The sequence below is a fragment of the Cydia pomonella genome, chromosome 25 (assembly GCF_033807575.1).
Source record: "Cydia pomonella isolate Wapato2018A chromosome 25, ilCydPomo1, whole genome shotgun sequence".
NCBI lineage: Eukaryota > Metazoa > Arthropoda > Insecta > Lepidoptera > Tortricidae > Cydia > Cydia pomonella.
In genome coordinates this window covers 11,576,938-11,586,703 of record NC_084727.1, presented here as the reverse complement: position 1 = coordinate 11,586,703, position 9,766 = coordinate 11,576,938, and the positions used below count along the sequence as shown (strand labels likewise).

At 37.1% G+C, this 9,766-nt stretch overlaps 1 long non-coding RNA gene across 1 annotated transcript; it reads right to left on the bottom strand.

The window, feature by feature from the left end:
- Positions 1-682: 682 nt before the first annotated feature.
- Positions 683-2,436, bottom strand: LOC133531792 (uncharacterized). Its single transcript, XR_009801595.1, has 2 exons — positions 1,808-2,436; positions 683-1,398 (listed from the first exon to the last, which is right to left on the bottom strand). It is a non-coding gene; the product is annotated as an uncharacterized LOC133531792 (long non-coding RNA).
- Between the last annotated feature and the right edge of the window lie 7,330 nt (positions 2,437-9,766).

Here is a 9,766-nt window from a genome sequence, read left to right as displayed (position 1 = left end):
ATAGTCAGTTTGGATTCCGAAAAGGTAGATCTACCTATGATAGTTTGGGTATATTAGTTGCAGAAATTAGATTAGCATTTTCTAGAAATGAGTCTGTAGTAGCTGCTTTTCTTGATATAAGTGCCGCTTATGATAATGTTTTAGTCTCAGTATTACAAGCAAAACTTCATAGATTAGCTGTACCAATAATGTTAAGCAATTTCATAATAAATCTTTTATCAGAAAGGTCCATTAGCCTTCTTATAGATGACAACAATAGGATTTCCCGTTTAGTTTGGAGAGGTCTTCCACAAGGTTCCGTATTAAGTCCATTGCTATATAATATCTACACATCCGATTTAGAGTCATCCTTAAATGGCACTGTCAGAATTTTGCAATATGCTGATGATTTATTATTATATTCACCAAACCTTTCTATTGAACAGGCCAGTAGATCCATTACTTGTTCTTTGGGTTTATTGAAGTTATGGTTAGATTCAAATGGTCTGGAACTCTCAGTTCCTAAAAGTGTTGTAGTTTTGTTTACTAGAAAACTGTTTCCTCCTCCAATCAATGTGCAATTTAATAACTGCTCCATTCCCATTAAAGATAAAACCAAGTTCCTAGGTGTTATTTTAGATAATAAATTAACAGGTCTTCCACATTGTGATTACATAGTTTCTAAATGTGAAAAAAATATTAATATCCTTAGGTGTGTTTCAGGAGTTTGGTGGGGTTCGCATCCTCTTTGCATAAAATTAATGTATAATGCCTTGATAAGAAGTATTCTAGATTATGGAACATTTTTGTTAGAGCCAGGATTTGTAGCAGGCTTCCAAAAATTAGATCGTATTCAATCAAAAGCCCTGAGAATGATATGCGGTGCCATGAATTCAAGCCCTATCAATGCTATGCAAGTTGAGTGTGCTGAGCCTCCACTCCATTTACGACGCCAATATCTTTGTGATAGGTTTATTTTCCGCTGCTCCCAATTTTCTAATCATCAAACTCTGGGTTATCTTGTCTAACCTCCTGCTTCAAATAACTACTTCTAACTACTGGAAGCACAAGAGTCCTCCATGTTTGATTAAAAGTTTTCAAAAACTTAAATCTATTTCAGCTCCCACTGTTAGCTCTTCAACACTTCCCATTTTCCAGTATGAATATGAATCTGTAATACTTGATCCTCCAGTTCTCCTTAATATCGGCATTTCTAAGAATGATGTTGAACAAAATCAACAATTCCTGGGATTCATTGGAACAGATGGCCTAGCTGCTGATCATATATACACAGATGCTTCTAAGATGTCTGACAATGGGTGTGTTGGCATTGGTGTACTTCACACCCAGTCTAATATTTACCAAAAAATAAAGTTGCCTCCAGAGTCCTCTGTGTACAGTGGCGAGTGCTTTGGAATTCTGAAAGCAATAGAATTCATCATTATAATGCATCTTAAAAAAACTATTATTTTCTCAGATTCTCTAAGTTCACTTCAGGCAATAGCTAAATTTCCTTTCAAATCTAAATCTAATAACCCAATTATTTATCAAATCCGTAGCCAACTGTTAAAATGTCGTCTTAAAGGGTATTCGGTTTCCATTGCCTGGATCCCTGGACACAGAGGGATTAAAGGCAATGAAAGGGTGGATGACTTGGCTCGAGATGCCATTAGTTCTGGGGACATGTTTCCGTTTAGGAATGTTGCTGAAGACCTGTTGGCACTGCCTAAATTATATCTAAGAATGGAATGGACAAAATTATGGGCATCTGGTGCGGGTGCCGCTGCGTTACATTATCGTAGCATACAAACAACAATTCCTGCCAAACCTTGGTTTGCTAAAATCTCTTTGCCAAAGCCTGCAACTAGTATGTTGATTCGTATGAGATTGGGCCATGTATGTACACCGGAACACCTGAAACTACAAAATCGTGTGGCCAGTTCTGCATGTATTTGTGGAACTGATCCCGCTGATCTTAATCATATCTTTTTTTCTGGTAATTGTAACCTATATGACCGTTCTATATTATTAAGACAGCTGTCAGATTTAAAAGTTCCGTTTCCCACATCTATTACAACACTCCTGTATATTAATGATTCATCTCCATATATATTTAAATCATTGTATTCTTTTATTTCACGTCACAACATTAAACTTTAAATTATTTGAATTATTAACCTTTTCCTGATCCTTTTCCAAAATTCCGTCCTACCCGTTTTAATGTAATCCTTAATTCCGTTTCCCCGTTTTACTCGTCTGGCTGAATGCGCCAGGAGCGCGAAGCCATTAAAAAAAAAAAAAAAAAAAACAAATTTTAACAAATGCCACCCTCATAGTGGCTCTCTAACAAAACTACACCAGTCTATGCGTTGTTGTTGTGTGGTTTTATTTCATTCAAATTTCATTTGTTCGCTGCTATTAAGTAATATTAATTATAGAATTTTAACTAGTATAACTTGCTTGAGTTGCTTGTGAAGTCTCTTCGTAATATCATTCGTGCAACGGTATCATATCAGTCCAATGATTTGTTTGGTGGAATGTGTTGGATGTTGATTCTTCGGGAGACAGAGGGGCCGGGCCCGATTCTGGCCTTACACACCACGTGTCGTCAAGCTCACCATACTTATTAACCTATCGAATGAGCTAATGCTTTTACGGATACTGGAAAGCGATATGTAAATGTACTACATACCTATGAGGCCTGGATGTTAGTGAGATGACGATATGAGTTGTGCTGGTGTCCGACTTTATTACCTACATATAACATGAGTATCACATGATTATCCACCTGGTTTTATGAGCTTAATAGTCGCCTCCAAACCTCCCCTTATAGCGACCCCATTCCTCACACAAAGTTTACCTTAAGTTCATATTAGCCTCACTGGACCACTGTTCACTCTGAGTACTGATAACGTTGGTCACAATATACCAGAGACACATCATTATTCTAATAACACCATAAGAACGTTCTTGACTTGATCTAAAAGCAAATATCACTGCCGCGTCGATTTGTTCGCACACAACCTCCTTTTTCCTACTGTCGTTCTCATCTACCCTCTCAACTTCCCTCAAAAAATCCCAATAACCTAGAAGCGGTTACTTAAACGTGACTACTAACGCCATCTACTCCATGACGTTGGCAAATATTAGCTGGTTCGCAATACGTTCGCGACACTCCCGCCCAGAAAGGAAATGCTACTCTTAATTGAAATTAGATGTCTATAGGCAAACATATAAATAAATCAACAATCAGATAATAAGAGCCGTCCATTCTCGAACCGCATGGTTCACCCTTTGCGTCGTGAATCGGCACGGCCTGAGACTTTGTGCAATTTCTGATGACGTTACAGAAATGTGCTGAGACACTGCGTTTCTGAGATCGATCCAATCGTGCATCTGGTCTGAGTTGAGTTGTGAGTGATCTGTCTTGAGCTGATAAAGAACAGGATTCTGAGTCTGGTCTGAGCATTCATCAATGTTTGTGCTGAGCCAACTAATAACAGGATCCTAAGACTGATCTGAATACTGATCAATTTCCGTGCTAAACTGATTGAAAGCAGGATCCTGAAACTGGTGTGAGCGTCCATCGATGTCTGAGCTGAGCTGAGTGGGATCACGGCTGCGACCTGTCATATTTGGTCCATTACTGGTCTCTCCGTCAACCCATGACCAATGTTATTTCCTACACTCCCGCGCGTACGGTTCTAGATTGTTCCGAGCAGTCCCTAGTTGCAATTTAGGTCACGAGAAGAGACCGCGTCATGCGGCCCATGTGTCAGAGAGTGGCAATGCGATCTGATATCAAATATCGGTATTATTAAACAGTGGGAACTCCGTTCGCGATAGGTCTATCCCATCTATAACTACCATCTGTGATTCGCTCTGTCACTTTGTCACTTTGCTCTTTTGACATCGTTATTAACATAATAACCTATTTCACCACTTCAAGTGTCACAACTATTACTACAGCAGACGTAAACAACTGTAACTGTTTTGAACACTGCGACGACCGCGTGATCGAAAAGAGCATACGTTTTTATATGCAATGATAGTTACCACACAGACAAATGCGGCCGTCTTATCCGAACGGGTGTATGTAACCTAAATTCCCACTACTTCTCTTTACTGTATATTACTCGCAGTAATCTACTATGTTAAGTATTCGCTTTAAATCTATTCGCTTATCCATTAAGGCCACTGTTGACATGTCCATCTCTGGGTGCACCCACTTCATGTCCGGCAGCCCTCCCCAGCCAAGGGAGAATCACGCTATTTTTATATGTATAATCACAAATCAGAATGTAAAATAGAATCCATCTACAACTCGACCACACTCCTTTTTTTATGCTAATTGGAATTGCTTTTTGGAGTCATTCGCGATTAACAGCCGTTTTATCTATTTGAAAAACTTAAGATTTCGAAGGGTCATATACGTGGTGTCCTCAGGCTTAACGGCACGCAACACAGTAAGTCCGCTTTTCGTGGCAGCTTTCGATATGTTTACTCTTTGATTACATCCCCGTGCACATGCATCAGTCCTGCTAAGGATGGTAGAAACAGCAATACATATACTGTACATCCGAGGTACCGATCCATCTTCCTCATTCCGATCAGATCTTAAATTAAGCAGAATATCGCCAGTCTTCCGCACCACAGTGTTTTAACTGCTGTGTCCATCAAATTGACCCACTCTGTTTCTTTTATTCATGAATAATCACTTCACAACTTTAACAACCATGCGAGACATATAGATGGGTACTCAGTAGCAAATTCTCAACGTGTGCCAATTAATAAAGAATACAGTGGGTGCGGCGTCTGTATACTCTTTAAGGCTTTGCGCTTTATTGACTTCGCATTCGCAAAGGCTTTTGATTTCTTCAACTGGAGTAAAATGTTCAGAGTTATGAGAAATGGGGATACCGCAACACGTAATCCTTTTATAGTTGAACGAGGAGTGCAACTGTTCACTGAGATCTGTGAATAGACAATGAGTATTGGAAGGTTGTGAGGGTGATGTCCAAATTCGTGGCCAACTAATCAATAAACTCAGTTTTGCAGATGACATGGCTATATTAGGTTAAGTGTCTGTGGAAAATTAATTTCGGTTCTGCTACAAAAGATTGAGTATGCCAGTAATGAGTCCATTTTCAGGATCCAGATCCATACCTTATGATCAATAGAAATGAGACGAAGATGATGCATGTCGATCTTCCTGGTAAAATTAAGAGAATCAATGAATTGCACGATCTTGAGGCAAGTTGTTGGTTTAATTGGTATCTTAAATAAGTGACGATGGTATCTGCGACTAAAAGGTGATCAGAAGAGCTCATATGGCCAAAGCTGCGGTGAAACGACTCGCCAGGATATGCATACGGAATAACATAAAACAAGGATCAGACTAATGCGGGCGCCTTGGTTTCTCGATCATATTCTTTACATGTCCGAAACCTAGACCATTGAAACTGAAACCCATCATAGGACAGATGCATTTGAGATATGGTGCTGGCGAAGAATGCTTGAACGTTAGTACGGTACAACTGCTTCAACTCTTGACAAACTCGACATCACCGAGGTTATCCACTGTTTGTACCCATAGCGTTCTTAGTTTCTTCGGCTATCGAGGCCGAACCAAGAAAGGAAGAGCCAAGGAAGCGTAGGGATGGACGTATGGTCACACGGCGTTGGGCGAACAGAATAACATTAAAGATAAATCCACATTACAGGCTAGCATACACCGCCCAAGAAAGAGCGGCTTCGAGTGCACTGGTGAAGAACCACACAGGACAGGTGTCCACAGTGACTTATGACGATACGGCAACGAATAAGACTTTGATAAATCTGTCTTGTGACTATTGCTACTATAGGAGTCTTACATAAACCAATTACGGCTCCTCTTCCCGCAAAATACCGTAAAACTAAGTTATTCAGAACCATATTTTATATTAAAGATTGATACTTTCTGAGCAGCAAAAAATATATAACAATCTACAAGATATGACCGACGATATATTTTTCTGGAAATCTATTTTAATTTACACAACTATATTTCTTTCAGTTAGATCGATATTACTTCTGTAAAAATATGGAACTTTACAATCATTCTCACAAGACACTATAAATTGATTTGGTTTTCTTGCTTTTTGCAATTTCATAAAACTATGCCTCAATTCCTAAAAACAATAAGCCTAAATTCCGCCTAGATTCCTACCATTACCCCCCTCTGCGGAGGCAGTGCGAGGCAAGTCGTATTGCTAGACGGACCTGTGCTGCATTGCACGCGCGAGCAAGCGATATTCTATTTCGAACGCATAGCTCTGCGCGCTCGATCTTTTGCAGCGGGTGGTGCGGTGAGGGGTATACTTAAAGATCCGCCCACACGCGCGAGGTCATTGGCGTCGAGTGCAGCCTTAACACTACGATATTTCACGGCAATATTAAAATGACATCTGATTCTAATTGTGATTATGATTCTTGGGATCATAGTGTAGCTCCAGTCTGCATTTCAATCCGATTAAATCTGACAAACAAGCTAACAAGCTGAGGTGTCCCGATCAATTATTATCAATAATTATTTGGCTTGTGATTAATCTCTTCCTTTTAAAGGTTTAATGGTCTAAGCTTTTGCATACTAAAATAATTAATAATAAAGTCATTTTTATTGTTTCTAAAGATGATATTATACAACATAGATGATATTATATCTGAATTCCTTCTGTCATTACATTTATTAAAATAACACAATACTTGAGAAATTCTGATCTTATTCAGAAATGTATCCACCATGGTCTTCTACCGCCTTTGTAATTATTACTATGAGTATGAAGGTTGAAGGTACTTAATATGTACATCTACGACGAGTAGACTCGATTGAGTTGACATCTACTGCTCGATTCCACTTTCATTTAACAAAATTAAAATAGTTATGCATGGCTAGTGACTATTCTTTAAATTATCTACCACTCCCTTACCTGTTTTTGTTCGAATAAAATAGATAATAAAGAAACCACTAGCCCATTCAATTAGTATGCCTTTCATTTGAAGTCTTCTCAATAATAATATATTTTAATATTTTTAACCCTAGGTTTGGGTCATCGCATGTACAGGACATAGATACATACATAATTCTGAAGTTAAGTTAATATTTATCTAATTAGTTTATATCAAATCGCTAATCTGTGACTGTCCACACTATGAATCAATGGTTGAATAATAATAGGAAGTCCTTATACCTATAGGGTATGGCTTAGGTGCAAACATATTATAATAGCCTGGTGGCTTATACTAAACAGTTTTGTCTTTGCAATTTACTGTTATACAAGTTGATATTTACTGATTCTCTGATGACAATCTCTAGATTGGAATGTTAATTGGGGTTGAATCAAGATACTGTGCTGAGTTACATGAACAGAAAAAGTAAGTGAATATTATTTAAACATAATATATTCGGCAGTTCTTTATTCGTTTACAATCCTTTTAGCCGTTTATTTTTCAGGACAGCAATATCATGCATGCCAACTGTTAAATCTAGCGAGAGCCCCATTATTGGCAGTTTGCTGGTGCCATTGGAGTGGCTGCGCAATTCTGATTGGGTCTCAATGATGGTCCTGGTCCTTTGAGTTTGGGTAGCCGTGTACATATTATGACATCAAATTGTAATCTGATTTCAAGTGCCTCCTGCATTTTCACTAAGGCACCTTACAGGTTACTACATCTAAATGATACCTATAACTTCTAAGAAACCAACCCGTACCAATACCTTACAACTGTAACAACAAACAACAATGAGGCAAGACATTCCTTAACATCTCTTATGTTATGAGTGGTTCTAGTCCTTCAAACGAAGTGAAAGGGTTAATTTCGAATTTTGAATTACACGCAATGCGAATGCTTCTGATTTTAGCTTAGTGAAGATATGGATGCGCAAAACATACGATTATAATAGCCTAGTTTGGTTGTTTAGAAGATATTGCTCTTCAGCGATAAGACCGCTTGTTGTGCGCCATAGTTTGAGTTATGTGCTTAATCTGTATGTTATTTTCGTTTTTATATTGGTGAGCAACAAAGAATATTTGTACTGTATTATTTTATTAATCTTGATAAAATAAATTTTGTTTCATTCTAAGAGAATATTTATGGATCATATAAGTATAACGAACGAATGTTAAATCTGGTTCCTACCTAATACGTTAAACATGATACATTCGTTTTCTAAAAAGACACACAGTATAAATTGTTTCCATACACCACGCACACTTGCGCGCACGACGAGTCAAATCAGGGCTGAGCTGATAATTTGTGATAAAGCGGATATTCTGCAAGCAATGCGTGTTATACAAAAGCATCATGATTCATAAGAGATTATGGTCCTTTTCACAAAATATTATAAACACCAATATAACTAGATCCCGAAGTTACAGAAAATATACCAAATCGGAGGTCAGACCTAAACTGGTTTGTAAGCAACAACAGTCGGCAAGGCATTATATCAACTATCCGCATGATAAATAAACTTCAAATTTGATACTATTAACTATAACAACTATTCCGCCAAACAGAACAATGAATGTGATATTTTGATTCTTATTATTTTAATATTAAAATGTTAATTATTTTGTTAATGAATTGTTGATCAACAGCATGATTTGAATCTGTGATAAAGTCGCTGTTTGAAAGGATGCATCCTGGGTCACAACACAAATTGACCAGCAAATTTTAATTCAAAATGTCGTAAATGTTTATTAGTGCATGATTTAATTTAATTTATATCAAAGATTGGTCAGGCAACTAAATCTAAACACGTAGGTAAAGTGCCTTGTCCCCTACATAATCAAATATAAATATCAAAATTAACATAACGTATAGGTACCTAAATATATATTATAGTTAAACCTCTTGTTCAACTTAAACTTAGGTTTGAGCAGTTTGACCTCTTAGGTATGAGCAGGTATGGTAATGGCACCATTCATAGGACATTTAAGAGAACAATTGGATAATTGCTGACACTTCACTGATAATTGAAAATTTTTCTACCGCTTTGGGCGTTAAAATTTGAGTTGAATGTCCTTTCACCTTTTATTATTTTCGACATGTTTAATGAAATATGTAGTTAGGTACTTGGTTTCAATATAATGAAATGTGAGACTTAAGAGTTCTAAGGCTCTTGTTGAAGGTAAAATGTCACTAAGTCAGTGTTTAAGAACTGATGATAAATACTTGTTTTATAGGATTTAAAGTAAACACGAATTACGAATGTTTACTGAGACCTACCTGATTCATAAATGATTACTGATTACATTTTATTATTCAGTAGAGATAACTATATTTTCTGATGTGACAATCTTTGCCACTCTCTCACTCTTTTAACATAGAAATGTTGAATCTGTTAAGTAACGTCACATATAATCATGAGCGTAAAAGTAAAATCTTGAGCGTTGCGAGTGTTTCAAGGCACGTGAGTTGAAAACTAACTTTGCTGCCCTGGTAAAACACAAACATTTTTATCACATCAATTAGTGACAAATACTGGTTCTAAAACATAAAAATTTAAATATTTATATCATTCAAAACCATAACTTGAAATTCCATTCCACTGCTTATAGCTGCTATAGGGCTAATAAACACACTGTTTTCAAAGATTAAAGAGAGCTTTTTAATTCAGACTACCCTTTGTCGCAAAATATTAATAATCGTGAAAGTATGTATTTATATATCTGCTTTTTATAAACTATATTATGATACCTACTGACACTTGCAATCTCTTGTATATCAAAGAGCAAGAATGTTCAGT